This window comes from Salmo salar, chromosome 04, assembly GCF_965601325.2.
Source record: "Salmo salar chromosome 04, fSalSal1, whole genome shotgun sequence".
Taxonomy (NCBI): Eukaryota; Metazoa; Chordata; class Actinopteri; order Salmoniformes; family Salmonidae; genus Salmo; species Salmo salar.
This window is the reverse complement of record NC_138294.1, coordinates 553,532-570,130: the sequence shown is the minus strand read 5'-3', so window position 1 is coordinate 570,130 and position 16,599 is coordinate 553,532. Positions and strand designations below refer to the sequence as shown.

Below are 16,599 nucleotides of genomic sequence, written 5' to 3'. Positions count from 1 at the left end.
AAGAGTTGCAGGCTGTTTTTTTTTTTAAATGAGCCAGAAATTGCAGTTTTACTAGGTGACTCCCATTTTTGCTGTAGTGTTTCCAAGTGCGTGACTGAGAGTGTTCTTTGGTATTTTTCACCGGTAAAGACAATAATGATTCTCAGTCTTAAATTGTATTGTTTATTTGCGTATTAGGATACCTAAGGATTGATTATAAACGTTGATTGACTTGTTTGGATAAGTTTATTGGTAACGTTTGGGATTCATTTTGTATGCATTTTGAAGGAAGGAAACCGAGTGGATTATTGATGAAGCGCGCCAGCTAAACTGAGTTTTTATGGATATAAAGAAGGACTTTATCGAACAAAAGGACCATTTGTAATGTAACTGGGACCTTTTGGAGTGCCAACAGAAGATCTTCAAAGGTAAGGCATATATTATATCGCTATTTCTGACTTTCGTGTTGCAACTCCCTGGTTGAAAATGATTTGTTATGCATTTGTGTGCTGGGAGCTGTCCTCAGATAATCGCATGGTTTGCTTTCACCGTAAAGCCTTTTTGAAATCTGACACGGCGGCTGGATTAACAACAAGTTAAGCTTTATTTTGATGTGTTGCACTTGTGATTTCATGAAAGTTGAATATTTATAGTAATTTAATTTGAATTTCGCGCTCTGCAATTTCACCGGATGTTGGCCAGGTGGGACGCTACTGTCCCACCTATCCCAAAGAAACAAATTCTTATTTACAATGAAGGCCTACACCGGCCAAACCTGGACAACGCTGGGCCAATTGAATAGGCTACTGCAACTCATACTTTTCAGACAGGTGATCTATTATAAATTATAAACTGGGTGGTTTGAGCCCTGAATGCAGATTGACAAAAACGAATATTTTTACTGTTCTAATTTAGTTGGTAACCAGTTTCTAATATCAATAATGCCCTTCTGGGGGTTTGTGGTATATGGCCAATGCTAGAGTGACCCCTATCCACAAGGAGGGCAGCAAAACAGACCTGTATAAATTTTGAGTGAGCGATCTAAGATGCTGGAAAAAGTAATTTATGAACAGATAGAGGAATATACTGGCAAGAATTTCTCTGTTTTGACTGACTTCATCAGGAAATAAGTGGACCAGGATAATGTCTGTGGAATAGTTGACCAGGGAAATGTCTGTGGCATTGTAATGGTTGACCAGGGAAATGTCTGTGGAATGGTAATGGTTGACCAGGGAAATGTCTGTTGTCATGGTAATGGTTGACCAGGGAAATGTCTGTGGCATTGTAATGGTTGACCAGGGAAATGTCTGTTGTCATGGTAATGGATGACCAGGGAAATGTCTGTGGAATGGGAATGATTGAGCAGGGAAATGTCTGTTGTCATGGTAACAGTTAACCAGGGAAATGTCTGTTGTCATGGTAATAGTTGACCAGGGAAATGTCTGTGGCATGGTAATGGTTGACCAGGGAAATGTCTGTGGAATGGTAATGGTTGACCAGGGAAATGTCTGTGGAATGGTAATGGTTGACCAGGGAAATGTCTGTGGCATTGTAATGGTTGACCAGGGAAATGTCTGTTGTCATGGTAATGGTTGACCAGGGAAATGTCTGTGGAATGGTAATGGTTGACCAGGGAAATGTCTGTTGTCATGGTAATGGTTGACCAGGGAAATATCTGTTGTCTTGGTATGGTAATAGCTGACCAGGGAAATATCTGTGGAATGGTAATGGATACAATATACAAAGTTGATGAGCCTTGGTGATATAGACCGATTCCATTTCAGATGATATGGGACTCCCAATCACGACCGTATGTGAGGCAGCCTGTTTATTGTGGTCTTAAATTACAAACGGTCCTATAAATGACTTAATTATCTAGCAAATAAAACACCTCAATCCAGATTAGATCTGAGGGCGCAAAATGATCCAATCACAAGTAGGCCTTTACCTTGACATAATCAGGACATGACAGGCATAAATAATCCCCAGTGCTACAATAACAGATCACACACATTGTGGTTATCAGAAGACAAAATGTATCTCTGAGGCCTTAGTTGGCTTTTAAATATATCCTACATTCTATAACCATTCATCTGATAAGGAAGAAAATGTAAATGATGATAAATCTCTTTGTCAACAGAACTCAAAGAGTTATAACTCGGAATACGAGCTTATACATTATTTTTAACATCAAGATCAGGGGAGAGCGCGAATGCAGTCCACCACTACCAGAAATTATGCAATCGAGATTTCCACATTTGGGAAATTCGCAGGGGTCAGCACAGCCGGAGTGCAATGGCTGAGCCTCGCACTGGGTGAACCGCCTTCTTGATCACGGTGTCTCTCTTGCCAGGTAAGTATGAGTTGTACACGTTGGTAGAGGGGCACTCATTCCAGGACAAAGGTGTTTGTCTAACGGTTACCACTTGTACTACTGACAATACCACATCATATCGACCAGGGTCTAATAACGTTTACTAATACAGTTGCGGACAAAGCGGTGGAAAAGCGATGCACTTTGTTTTATTATATTATATCGCTGTCTGACTATTTTTCCCATCATGCAACACGGTAGAAATGCTGAAATCACATTCGTGCTCACACAGCCAACCGAAAGACACCAACTATTTCTGGTGTTTTGTAGCGTTCCAGACATTGTAGGAATAGTTTCATCACATACGACCCCAGATATAAAGGAGAAACAGTCGCCTACTACTTCATCAACAACAACAAGACACAGTAGTAGCTACTAGGGATAGGGGGCGATATTTTTACTTCCGGATGAAAAGCATGCGCAAAGTAAACTGCCTGCTACTCAGGCCCAGAAGCTAGGATATGCATTGGTAGATATGGATGGAAAACACTCTAAAGTTTCTAAAACTGTTAAAATAACGTCTGTGAGTAAAACAGAACTGAAATGGCAGGCGAAACCCCGAGGACAAACCATCCCCCTCCCCCCCAAAAGAAATCCTCCTACCACTGATTTCAATGGCTGGCACTTTTATAAAAGGGCGAAATCGTGCCCGATTGCAGTTCCTAGGGCTTCCACTAGATGTCAACAGTCGTTAGAAAGAGTTGCAGGCAGTTTTTTTTTTAAATGAGCCAGAAATTGCAGTTTTACTAGGTGACTCCCATTTTTGCTGTAGTGTTTCCAAGTGCGTGACTGAGAGTGTTCTTTGGTATTTTTCACCGGTAAAGACAATAATGATTCTCAGTCTTAAATTGTATTGTTTATTTGCGTATTAGGATACCTAAGGATTGATTATAAACGTTGATTGACTTGTTTGGATAAGTTTATTGGTAACGTTTGGGATTCATTTTGTATGCATTTTGAAGGAAGGAAACCGAGTGAATTATTGATGAAGCGCTCCAGCTAAACTGAGTTTTTATGGATATAAAGAAGGACTTTATCGAACAAAAGGACCATTTGTAATGTAACTGGGACCTTTTGGAGTGCCAACAGAAGATCTTCAAAGGTAAGGCATATATTATATCGCTATTTCTGACTTTCGTGTCGCAACTCCCTGGTTGAAAATGATTTTTTATGCATTTGTGTGCTGGGCGCTGTCCTCAGATAATCGCATGGTTTGCTTTCACCGTAAAGCCTTTTTGAAATCTGACACGGCTCCTGGATTAACAACAAGTTAAGCTTTATTTTGATGTGTTGCATTTGAGATTTCATGAAAGTTTAATATTTATAGTAATTTAATTTGAATTTCGCGCTCTGCAATTTCACCGGATGTTGGCCAGGTGGGACGCTACTGTCCCACCTATCCCAAAGAAACACATTCTTATTTACAATGAAGGCCTACACCGGCCAAACCTGGACAACGCTGGGCCAATTGAATAGGCTACTGCAACTCATACTTTTCAGACAGGTGATCTATTATAAATTATAAACTGGGTGGTTTGAGCCCTGAATGCAGATTGACAAAAACGAATATTTTTACTGTTCTAATTTAGTTGGTAACCAGTTTCTAATATCAATAATGCCCTTCTGGGGGTTTGTGGTATATGGCCAATGCTAGAGTGACCCCTATCCACAAGAAGGGCAGCAAAACAGACCTGTATCAATTTTGAGTGAGCGGTCTAAGATGCTGGAAAAAGTAATTTATGAACAGATAGAGGAATATACTGGCAAGAATTTCTCTGTTTTGACTGACTTCATCAGGAAATAAGTGGACCAGGAAAATGTCTGTGCAATAGTTGACCAGGGAAATGTCTGTGGCATTGTAATGGTTGACCAGGGAAATGTCTGTGGAATGGTAATGGTTGACCAGGGAAATGTCTGTTGTCATGGTAATGGTTGACCAGGGAAATGTCTGTTGTCATGGTAATGGTTGACCAGGGAAATGGCTGTTGTCGTGGTAACGGTTGACCAGGGAAATGTTTGATGTCATGGTAATAGCTGACCAGGGAAATATCTGTGGAATGGTAATGGATACAATATACAAAGTTGATGAGCCTTGGTGATATAGACCGATTCCATTTCAGATGATATGGGACTCCCAATCACGACCGTATGTGAGGCAGCCTGTTTATTGTGGTCTTAAATTACAAACGGTCCTATTAATGTCTTAATTATCTAGCGAATAAAACACCTCAATCCAGATTAGATCTGAGGGCGCAAAATGATCCATTCACAAGTAGGCCTTTTCCTTGACATAATCAGGACATGACAGGCATAAATAATCACCAGTGCTACAATAACAGATCACACACATTGTGGTTATCAGAAGACAAAATGTATCTCTGAGGCCTTAGTTGGCTTTTAAATATATCCTACATTCTATAACCATTCATCTGATAAGGAAGAAAATGTAAATGATGATAAATCTCTTTGTCAACAGAACTCAAAGAGTTATAACTCAGAATACCAGCTTATACATTATTTTTAACATCAAGATCAGGGGAGAGCGCGAACGCAGTCCCCCACTACCAGAAATTATGCAATCGAGATTTCCACATTTGGGAAATTCGCAGGGGTCAGCACAGCCGGAGTGCAATGGCTGAGCCTCGCCCTGGGTGAACCGCCTTCTTGATCACGGTTTCTCCCTTGCCAGGTAAGTATGAGTTGTACACGTTGGGAGAGGGGCACTCATTCCAGGACAAAGGTGTTTGTCTAACGGTTACCACTTGTACTACTGACAATACCACATCATATCGACCAGGGTTTAATAACGTTTACTAATACAGTTGCGGACAAAGCGGTGGAAAAGCGATGCACTTTGTTTTATTATATTATATCGCTGTCTGACTATTTTTCCCATCATGCAACACGGTAGAAATGCTGAAATCACATTCGTGCTCACACAGCCAACCGAAAGACACCAACTATTTCTGGTGTTTTGTAGCGTTTTGTAGCGTTCCAGACATTGTAGGAATAGTTTCATCACATACGACCCCAGATATAAAGGAGAAACAGTCGCCTACTACTTCATCAACAACAACAAGACACAGTAGTAGCTACTAGGGATAGGGGGCGATATTTTGACTTCCGGATGAAAAGCATGCGCAAAGTAAACTGCCTGCTACTCAGGCCCAGAAGCTAGGATATGCATTGGTAGATATGGATAGAAAACACTCTAAAGTTTCTAAAACTGTTAAAATAACGTCTGTGAGTAAAACAGAACTGAAATGGCAGGCGAAACCCCGAGGACAAACCATCCCCCTCCCCCCCAAAAGAAATCCTCCTACCACTGAGTTCAATGGCTGGCACTTTTATAAAAGGGCGAAATCGTGCCCGAATGCAGTTCCTAGGGCTTCCACTAGATGTCAACACTCGTTAGAAAGAGTTGCAGGCTGTATTTTTTTTTTTAAATGAGCCAGAAATTGCAATTTTACTAGGTGGCTACCATTTTGGCTGTAGTGTTTCCAAGTGCGTGACTGAGAGTGTTCTTTGGTATTTTTCACCGGTAAAGACAATAATGATTCTCAGTCTTAAATTGTATTGTTTATTTGCGTATTAGGATACCTAAGGATGGATTATAAACGTTGATTGACTTGTTTGGATAAGTTTATTGGTAACGTTTGGGATTAATTTTGTATGCATTTTGAAGGAAGGAAACCGAGTGGATTATTGATGAAGAGCGCCAGCTAAACTGAGTTTTTATGGATATAAAGAAGGACTTTATCGAACAAAAGGACCATTTGTAATGTAACTGGGACCTTTTGGAGTGCCAACAGAAGATCTTCAAAGGTAAGGCATATATTATATCGCTATTTCTGACTTTCGTGTCGCAACTCCCTGGTTGAAAATGATTTGTTATGCATTTGTGTGCTGGGCGCTGTCCTCAGATAATCGCATGGTTTGCTTTCACCGTAAAGCCTTTTTGAAATCTGACACGGCGGCTGGATTAACAACAAGTTAAGCTTTATTTTGATGTGTTGCACTTGTGATTTCATGAAAGTTTAATATTTATAGTAATTTAATTTGAATTTCGCGCTCTGCAATTTCACCGGATGTTGGCCAGGTGGGACGCTACTGTCCCACCTATCCCAAAGAAACAAATTCTTATTTACAATGAAGGCCTACACCGGCCAAACCTGGACAACGCTGGGCCAATTGAATAGGCTACTGCAACTCATAGTATGTAGTACTTTTCAGACAGGTGATCTATTATAAATTATAAACTGGGTGGTTTGAGCCCTGAATGCAGATTGACAAAAACAAATATTTTTACTGTTCTAATTTAGTTGGTAACCAGTTTCTAATATCAATAATGCCCTTCTGGGGGTTTGTGGTATATGGCCAATGCTAGAGTGACCCCTATCCACAAGAAGGGCAGCAAAACAGACCTGTATCAATTTTGAGTGAGCGGTCTAAGATGCTGGAAAAAGTAATTTATGAACAGATAGAGGAATATACTGGCAAGAATTTCTCTGTTTTGACTGACTTCATCAGGAAATAAGTGGACCAGGAAAATGTCTGTGGAATAGTTGACCAGGGAAATGTCTGTGGCATTGTAATGGTTGACCAGGGAAATGTCTGTGGAATGGTAATGGTTGACCAGGGAAATGTCTGTTGTCATGGTAACGGTTGACCAGGGAAATGTCTGTTGTCATGGTAATAGCTGACCAGGGAAATATCTGTGGAATGGTAATGGATACAATATACAAAGTTGATGAGCCTTGGTGATATAGACCGATTCCATTTCAGATGATATGGGACTCCCAATCACGACCGTATGTGAGGCAGCCTGTTTATTGTGGTCTTAAATTACAAACGGTCCTATAAATGACTTAATTATCTAGCGAATAAAACACCTCAATCCAGATTAGATCTGAGGGCGCAAAATGATCCATTCACAAGTAGGCCTTTTCCTTGACATAATCAGGACATGACAGGCATAAATAATCACCAGTGCTACAATAACAGATCACACACATTGTGGTTATCAGAAGACAAAATGTATCTCTGAGGCCTTAGTTGGCTTTTAAATATATCCTACATTCTATAACCATTCATCTGATAAGGAAGAAAATGTAAATGATGATAAATCTCTTTGTCAACAGAACTCAAAGAGTTATAACTCAGAATACCAGCTTATACATTATTTTTAACATCAAGATCAGGGGAGAGCGCGAACGCAGTCCCCCACTACCAGAAATTATTCAATTGAGATTTCCACATTTGGGAAATTCGCAGGGGTCAGCTCAGCCGGAGTACAATGGCTGAGCCTCACCCTGGGTGAACCACCTTCTTGATCACGGTGTCTCCCTTGCTAGGTAAGTATGAGTTGTACACATTGGTAGATGGGGGACTCATTCCAGGACAAAGGTGTTTGACTAACGGTTACCACTTCTACTACTGACAATACCACATCATATCGACCAGGGTCTAATAATGTTTACTAATGCAGTTGCGGACAAAGCGGTGGAAAAGCGATGCACTTTGTTTTATTATATTATATCGCTGTCCGACTTTTTTGCCATCATGCAACACGGTAGAAATGCTGAAATCACATTCGTGCTCACACAGCCAACCGAAAGACACCAACTATTTCTGGTGTTTTGTAGCGTTCCAGACATTGTAGGAATAGTTTCATCACGCTTGTTTTCTGCTCTCAGTAAAATATGATTCCACCATCGACCACAGGGTGGCATACGACCCCAGATATAAAGGAGAAACAGTCGCCGACTACTGCAAATCAAATCTTATTGGTCAAATTCACGTGATTATCAGACGTTATTGCGAGTATAGCGAAGTGCTTCTAGCTCTGACAGTGCAGTAATATCTAACAAATTACACAACATTTACTCAATACACACAAATCTCAGTAGGAATGAATTTAGACTATATAAATATGGATGAGCGATGTCAGAACTGAACGGACTAAGATACAGTAGAAAAGTCCCACACAGCAAACTTTCCTTAAAAAGACGACTATGCCCGACGGCTAATATACATTCAGTTTTGGTTGAAAGTTGAAAAGACGTCCGTCTACGGCCCATTTTGGTTGAAAGTGAAAGATGGTGCCGTGTAAACAACACAAAATAAATGATAGGTGTACCAGAGAGTTGATCTGTACTAATGAAAAAAAATTTATAAAGCCTTTATTATTATTATTTAGGCCATTGTATACTGTAGGATAATTATTCAAGAGAATGCTTGAATGTATTTAAATGCAGGACTAGTAGGCTGTGTGATGAAATGAAGTAATAGTAAGGACTAATTGATGACAGGACAGAAATCTGAACAACACCAGCATAATGACATACTAGAGTCTGCTCTAATGAAGAACAACAAATGGTAAAGCTTTTATTAGGGCTACAGCATAGCAAAATAAAAATAAAACAAGAATTTGAGAACCTGTCATGTTGTGCGGACCGTTAAACATTTTTAGAACTTGCGTGTCAATAGGTTAAAAGGTCATTAAGGTCACATGATCACCTCATTCAAGGTGGGGGGCGGCAGGTAGCCTAGTGGTTTGAGTTGTTGGATCGATCCCCGAGCTGACAAGGTAAAAATCTGTCCTTAATAAACGACGACTGTCGTTAATAAATCTAAATTGCCAAGCTCCTAAAACCATTCTTCTCAAAAAGGGACTACACAAATTACCACCATGCAAATTAATAATTGGTTTAGAAGACAAAATAAGAATCTAGCCTATTAAAACAGACAGAGCAGGTCATTTTGATTCTGTGACCTTAGTGACCCTTTCAGCAATGGGAGGGTGTAGTAAAGGCTGTTCTTATGCACAACGCAACTCAGTGTTGCCTGGATACAGACTGTAACCATGTATTGTGTGGTTACGGTACCACAACACCCGGAGGACTTTGTTTTTATGGCTATGACACTCACAGCCATGATAAAATGTCATCATAACACATTGGCTCTCATGTATTATTGCTCAAATATACCATGGCCGTTAGCCAATCAACTTTCAGGGCTCAAACCACCAAGTTATTAATACAAAATATACTACAGAATAATGACATGTTTGTAGGGACCGTTGACAACAGAGTACACAGTTGTGTTTCCTAATCCCCGCTTCGCGTGATGGCCGTTGAAGTTGAACAAGGACATCAGGCCGTTGGTAAAGAGCCTGAAAGTCAAGCACACATAGGAAGTACTTTATGAAATGAACACTTTCAAACTGCTGAGGAGAAAAGGCTCTTGGATTTACTGTCTTTGTTGCAGACAGTTTGTATCACTAACGATACCTTTAAAATGACTTACTTATTGGATCCATTCTAGAGATATGACATACCAACATGACCTTGTTGGCACAGTCCTTTGTGTCCTTACCACCAATTTTGCTTAACCTTGCAATCTGTATCAAGAGACTTTGTTTGAAACACCGGAAGTTATGCAGTAATCACTGTCTCAGTATGACTACTTAAAAAAAGATATCTACAGGCATTGCTTATAAGACTGAAATTAACTAATTGTATAGCTTTCGGTCGGTAGTGTGAAAAATGCTGACTAAATCTACAGTGTAAATGAAATGTCAAAATAAATTTCAATTTCCCCATCAGATTCTGTGCATCTACACTTTGGAGCTGCTTGTCTAGTTGCTCAAAGTCTTCCTCCGTCTCCATCCTCTTCACATGGAACTCAGAGTCACAGGGCTCTGCTTTCCCAACACGTTTCACCTCCTCCAATATCTCCACCAATTTAGTTAAGACACACTTCTGAAATTCTGAAAGGAGAACATTTTGTTGACACTGTGGAAATATGGGGTTGTCACACGCAAGACGATCCTGACAGACAAGATTGTGATTGCAAAAATGTTTTGACATTTTACTTGCAATAATACATATAGTTCAACGTTTCAATAATATTCTATATTCTAATGGATTCAGTGTTTAACTTTAACACAAGTTTCAAGTTTGTAGTCAATTTTGAGTCGTTCCACAAAAATAGTTGGCTTTTTAATTAGTGCATCATTTATACATTAAATATCAGAGAACCAAAAGACACACATTTCGTGGAACAATCATCTTACTGTCAATATTCATGGGAAACAGCTCTGGTCTAGCGGAGGGAATGGGAGGGTGAGAGCTGCCATGCTCTTGGCTCCGTTGGGACTGGCAAGTAGAAGCCCTGGAATAAATCTGCAGAATTCAAAGCCAACTCAGTGTCAACCCAGAGATAAACAGCTAAAAAATATATTTTTGCAAATCTACAAAATACAAAACATATTTTAAGGATAGTTTTAATCTTCAGTTATCAAGTATAATTTTTGCTCATCGTAAGGAAACTAGCGCTGATGAGCGAACGCATCCCCGTCGTGTGCATGTTGTCTGTGTGTGCTCTTTAGTTACTACAGTTGAAGTCGGAAGTTTACATAAACCTTAGCCAAATACATTTAAACTCAGTTTTTCACAATTCCTGATATTTAATCCAAGTAAAAATTCCCTGTCTTAGGTCAGTTAGGATCACCACTTTATTTTAAGAATGTGAAAAGTCAGAATAATAGTTTATTTCGGCTTTTCTTTCTTTCATCACATTCCCAGTGGGTCAGACGTTTACATACACTCAATTAGTATTTGGTAGCATTGCCTTTAAATTGTTTAACTTGGGTCAAACGTTGCGGGTAGCCTTCCACAAGCTTCCCACAATAAGTTGGGTGAATTTTGGCCAATTCCTCCTAATAGAGCTGGTGTAACCGAGTCAGGTTTGTAGGCCTCCTTACGCGCACACGCTTTTTCAGTTCTGCCCACACATTTTCTATAAGATTGAGGCCAGGGCTTTGTGATTGCCATTCCAATACCTTGACTTTGTTGTCCCTAAGCCGTTTTGCCACAACTTTGGAAGTATGCTTGGGGTCATTGTCCATTTGGAAGACCCATTTGCGACCAAGGTTTAACTTCCTGACATTTCTCCAAAAAGTACGATCTTTGTCCCCATGTGCAGTTGCAAACCGTAGTCTGGCTTTTTTTTTATGGCGGTTTTGGAGCAGTGGCTTCTTTCTTGCTGAGCGGCCTTTCAGGTTATGTCAATATAGGACTCGTTTTACTGTGGATATAGATACTTTGTACCTGTTTCCTCCAGCATCTTCACAAGGTACTGTGCTATTGTTCTGGGATTGATTTGCACTTTTCGCACCAAAGTACGTTCATCTCTAGGAGACAGAACGCATCTCCTTCCTGAGCGGTATGATGGCTGTGTGGTCCCATGGTGTTTATACCTGCGTACTATTGTTTGTACAGATGAACGTGGTACCTTCAGGCGTTTGGAAATTGCTCCCAAGGATGAACCACACTTGTGGAGGTTTACAATTTTGGGCTGATTTCTTTTGATTTTCCCATGATGTCAAGCAAAGAGGCACTGGGTTTGAAGGTAGGCCTTGAAATACATCCACAGGTACACCTCCAATTGACTAAAATGATGTCAATTAGCCTATTAGAAGCTTCTAAAGCCATGGCATAATAATTTTCCAAGCTGTTTAAAGGCACATTCAACTTAGTGTATGTAAACTTCTGACCCACTGGAATTGTGATACAGTGAATTATAAGTGGAATAATCTGTCTGTAAACAATTGTTGGAAAAATTACTTGTGTCATGGCACAAAGTAGATGTCCTAACTGACTTGGCAAAACTATAGTTAAGACATTTGTGGAGTGGTTGAAAAACGAGTTTTAATGACTAAAACCTAGGAACACAAGCATTACACTACACCCACAATAACATCTGCTAAAAATGTGAATGCGACCAATAAAATGTGACTTGATTTAAATGGCGCCTGGGTGTGAGAATTCATTATTGAAAAATACATTGAGAAAGGTTGGTAAACCAATACATAGTCATGGTTGGGATCAATTTCATTTAAATTCCAGTCAATTCAGGAAGTAGACTGAAACTCTAATTCCAATTCTCCTCAATGCTTTTCAATTAAGACAATTTTGAATTTGGTTTACTTTCTGACTTGACTGGAATTGAAATGGAAGTGACCCCCACCATCTACATAGTCACTATGAAAATATAGACCTTAATGATATTTTTAGTATATTTTTAGTAAAAGTGAAATATTGTGTTTATTATCTATTGAGTTTTAATCTATGAGTGTCTGTGTGTCTCTCTCTCTCTCTCTCTCTCTGTGTTTCTGTCCACGTGATTCTGTCCACGTGATTGTGTGTGTGTGTGTGTGTGTGTGTGTGTGTGTGTGTGTGTGTGTGTGTGTGTGTGTGTGTGTGTGTGTGTGTGTGTGTGTGTGTGTGTGTGTGTGTGGAACTCTGTCCAGACACCACTAGACCACTGCCAAGCCAGGAATAATTCTACAGGGACCTGTAGAAACAGCACTTTGACTTTTAACACATTTTGATATGTTACAGCCTTATTAATTATTATTGGTCTTCGTGGAGATACAGCACCTTCGGAAAGTATTCAGACCCTTTGACTTTTTCCGGAATTTGTAACGTTACAGCCTTAATTAGGGTTAGGGGGCAGTATTGACACGGCTGGATAAAAAACGTACCCGATTTAATCTGGTTACTACTCCTGCCCAGTAACTAGAATATGCATATAATTATTGGCTTTGGATAGAAAACACCCTAAAGTTTCTAAAACTGCTTGAATGGTGTCTGTGAGTATAACAGAACTCCTATGGCAGGCCAAAACCTGAGAAGATTTCAAGCAGGGAGTGGCCTGTCTGAGAAGTAGTGTTTCATCTTGGCTCTTTTTATTGAAGACTCAGGATCTGTGCAATAACGTGACACTTCCTACGTCTTCCATAGGGTCTCAGAGCCCGGGAAAACGTTGAACGATATCGAGGCAGGCTCTGGCTGAAACACTTTATCGCTTTTGGCAAGTGGCCACTCAGAGTACTATGGGCTTAGGCGCGTGCCCGCTTCGACCGAATGCTTTGTTTTCCTTTGTCTGTTTATCTAAACGCAGATTCCCGGTCGGAATATTATCGCTTTTTTATGAGAAAAATTGCATAAAAATGGATTTTAAACAGCGGTTGACATGCTTCGAAGTACGGTAATGGAATATTTAGAATTCTTTTGTCACGAATTGCGCCATGCTCGTCACCCTTATTTAGCCTTTAGGATAGTGTCTAGAACGCACGAACAAAACGCCGCTGTTTGGATATAACGATGGATTATTTTGGACCAAACCAACATTTGTTATTGAAGTAGAAGTCCTGGGAGTGCATTCTGATGAAGACAACAAAGGTAAGAACATTTTTCTTATAGTAAATCTGACTTTGATGAGTGCTAAACCTGCTGGGTGTCTAAATAGCTAGCCCTGTGATGCCGGGCTATCTACTGAGAATATTGCAAAATGTGCTTTCACCGAAAAGCTATTTTAAAATCGGACATATCGAGTGCATAGAGGAGTTCTGTATCTATAATTCTTAAAATAATTGTTCTGCTTTTTGTGAACGTTTATCGTGAGTAATTTAGTAAATTCACCGGCAGTGTTCGGTGGGAATGCTAGTCACATGCTAGTCACATGCTAATGTAAAAAGCTGGTTTTTGATATAAATATCAACTTGATTGAACAAAACATGCATGTATTGTATAACATAATGTCCTAGGGTTGTCATCTGATGAAGATCATCAAAGGTTAGTGCTACATTTAGCTGTGGTTTGGGTTTATGTGACATTATATGCTAGCTTGAAAAATGGGTGTCTGATTATTTCTGGCTCGGTACTCTGCTGACATAATCTAATGTTTTGCTTTCGTTGTAAAGCCTTTTTGAAATCGGACAGTGTGGTTAGATTAACGAGAGGCTTATCTTTAAAATGGTGTAAAATAGTCATATTTTTGAAAAATTGAAGTAATAGCATATCTAAGAATTTGAATAACGTGCCACAGGATTCAACTGGCTGTTGAGCCCATAGAGCTTAATCTTAAACTGTTTTTTTCCTCATCAATCTACAATACCCCATAATGACATCACAATACCCCATAATGACATCACAATACCCCATAATCACATCACAATACCCCATAATGACAAAGCAAAAATGGGTTTTTAGAAATTTTAGCAAATTTATTTAAAAATAACTACCCAGAAATATCACATTTGCATAAGTTTTCAGACCCTTTACTCAGTACTTTGTTGAAGCACCTTTGGCAGTGATTAGAGCCTCAAGTCTGCTTGGGTATGACGCTACAAGCTTGGCACACCTGTATTTGGGATGTTTCTCTCATTCTTCTCTGCAGATCCTCTCAAGTTCTGACAGGTTGGACGGGGAGAGTTGCTGCACAGCTATTTTCAGATCTCTCCAGAGAAGTTTGATTGAGTTCAAGTCCAGACTAGTCGGGTACTGCGAATGTGTCTGGGAAACTGGCTCTGAGAATGGTTGTGTTGATATTCAGCCCCTCTCATGAACCTCTAACAGGCCAACGCTGTACAGTGACTTCTGTACAGACTGTAACGTAACAAAATGTGAAAAAAGTCAAGGTGTCTGAATACTTTCCGAATGCACTGTATATATACCACAGCATATCTTTACTGTAATATATTCTACATATATACCACAGCATATCTTTACTGAAATATATTCTACATATATAACACAGAATATCTTTACTGAAAAATATTCTACATATCTACCACAGCATATCTTTACTGTAATATATTCTACATATATACCACAGCATATCTTTACTGTAATATATTCTACATATATACCACGGCATATCTTTACTGTAATATATTCTACATATATACCACGGCATATCTTTACTGTAATATATTCTACATATCTACCACAGCATATCTTTACTGTAATATGTTCTACATATATACCACAGCATATCTTTACTGTAATATATTCTACATATATACCACAGCATATCTTTACTGTAATATATTCTACATATATACCACAGCATATCTTTACTGTAATATATTCTACATATATACCACAGCATAACTTTACTGTAATATATTCTACATATCTACCACAGCATATCTTTACTGTAATATATTCTACATATCTACCACAGCATATCTTTACTGTAATATATTCTACATATCTACCACAGCATATCTTTACTGTAATATATTCTACATATCTACCACAGCATATCTTTACTGTAATATATTCTACATATCTACCACAGCATATCTTTACTGTAATATATTCTACATATCTACCACAGCATATCTTTACTGTAATATATTCTACATATATACCACAGCATATCTTTACTGTAATATATTCTACATATATACCACAGCATATCTTTACTGTAATATATTCTACATATATACCACAGCATATCTTTACTGTAATATATTCTACATATATACCACAGTATATCTTTACTGTAATATATTCTACATATATATACCACAGCATATCTTTACTTTAATATATTCTACATATTCCACAGCATATATTTACTGTAATATATCTAGTGTAGTCAGTCTGTTAAGGTGAGGTGTTGTAAATGTAGTGTAGTCAGTCTGTTAAGGTGAGGTGTTGTAAATGTAGTGTAGTCAGTCTGTTAAGGTGTTGTACATGGAGTGTAGTCAGTCTGTTAAGGTGAGGTGTTGTAAATGTAGTGTAGTCAGTCTTTTAAGGTGAGTTGCTGTAAATGTAGTGTAGTCAGTCTGTTAAGGTGAGGTGCTGTAAATGTAGTGTAGTCAGTCTGTTAAGGTGAGGTGTTGTAAATGTAGTGTAGTCAGTCTGTTAAGGTGAGGTGCTGTAAATGTAATGTAGTCAGTCTGTTAAGGTGAGGTGCTGTAAATGTAGTGTAGTCAGTCTGTTAAGGTGTTGTAAATGTAGTGTAGTCAGTCTGTTAAGGTGAGGTGCTGTAAATGTAGTGTAGTCAGTCTGTTCAGGTGAGGTGTTGTAAATGTAGTGTAGTCAGTCTGTTATGATGAGGTGTTGTAAATATAGTGTAGTCAGTCTGTTAAGGTGTTGTAAATGTAGTGTAGTCAGTCTGTTAAGGTGTTGTACATGGAGTGTAGTCAGTCTGTTAAGGTGAGGTGTTGTAAATGTAGTGTAGTCAGTCTGTTAAGGTGTTGTAAATGTAGTGTAGTCAGTCTGTTAAGGTGAGGTGCTGTAAATGTAGTGTAGTCAGTCTGTTCAGGTGAGGTGTTGTAAATGTAGTGTAGTCAGTCTGTTATGATGAGGTGTTGTAAATATAGTGTAGTCAGTCTGTTAAGGTGTTGTAAATGTAGTGTAGTCAGTCTGTTAAGGTGTTGTACA

General features: G+C 39.0%; 3 non-coding genes across 3 annotated transcripts; all 3 read right to left on the bottom strand.

Annotated features, from left to right (window-relative positions):
- Positions 1-2,176: 2,176 nt before the first annotated feature.
- LOC145878698 (U1 spliceosomal RNA) lies at positions 2,177-2,340 on the bottom strand. Its single transcript, XR_014392247.1, has one exon. It is a non-coding gene; the product is annotated as a U1 spliceosomal RNA (small nuclear RNA).
- Positions 2,341-4,886: 2,546 nt separating this feature from the next.
- Positions 4,887-5,050, bottom strand: LOC123732836 (U1 spliceosomal RNA). The gene has a single exon (XR_006763433.1). It is a non-coding gene; the product is annotated as a U1 spliceosomal RNA (small nuclear RNA).
- Positions 5,051-7,551: 2,501 nt separating this feature from the next.
- On the bottom strand, positions 7,552-7,715 carry LOC123732840 (U1 spliceosomal RNA). Its single transcript, XR_006763437.1, has one exon. It is a non-coding gene; the product is annotated as a U1 spliceosomal RNA (small nuclear RNA).
- Positions 7,716-16,599: the final 8,884 nt, after the last annotated feature.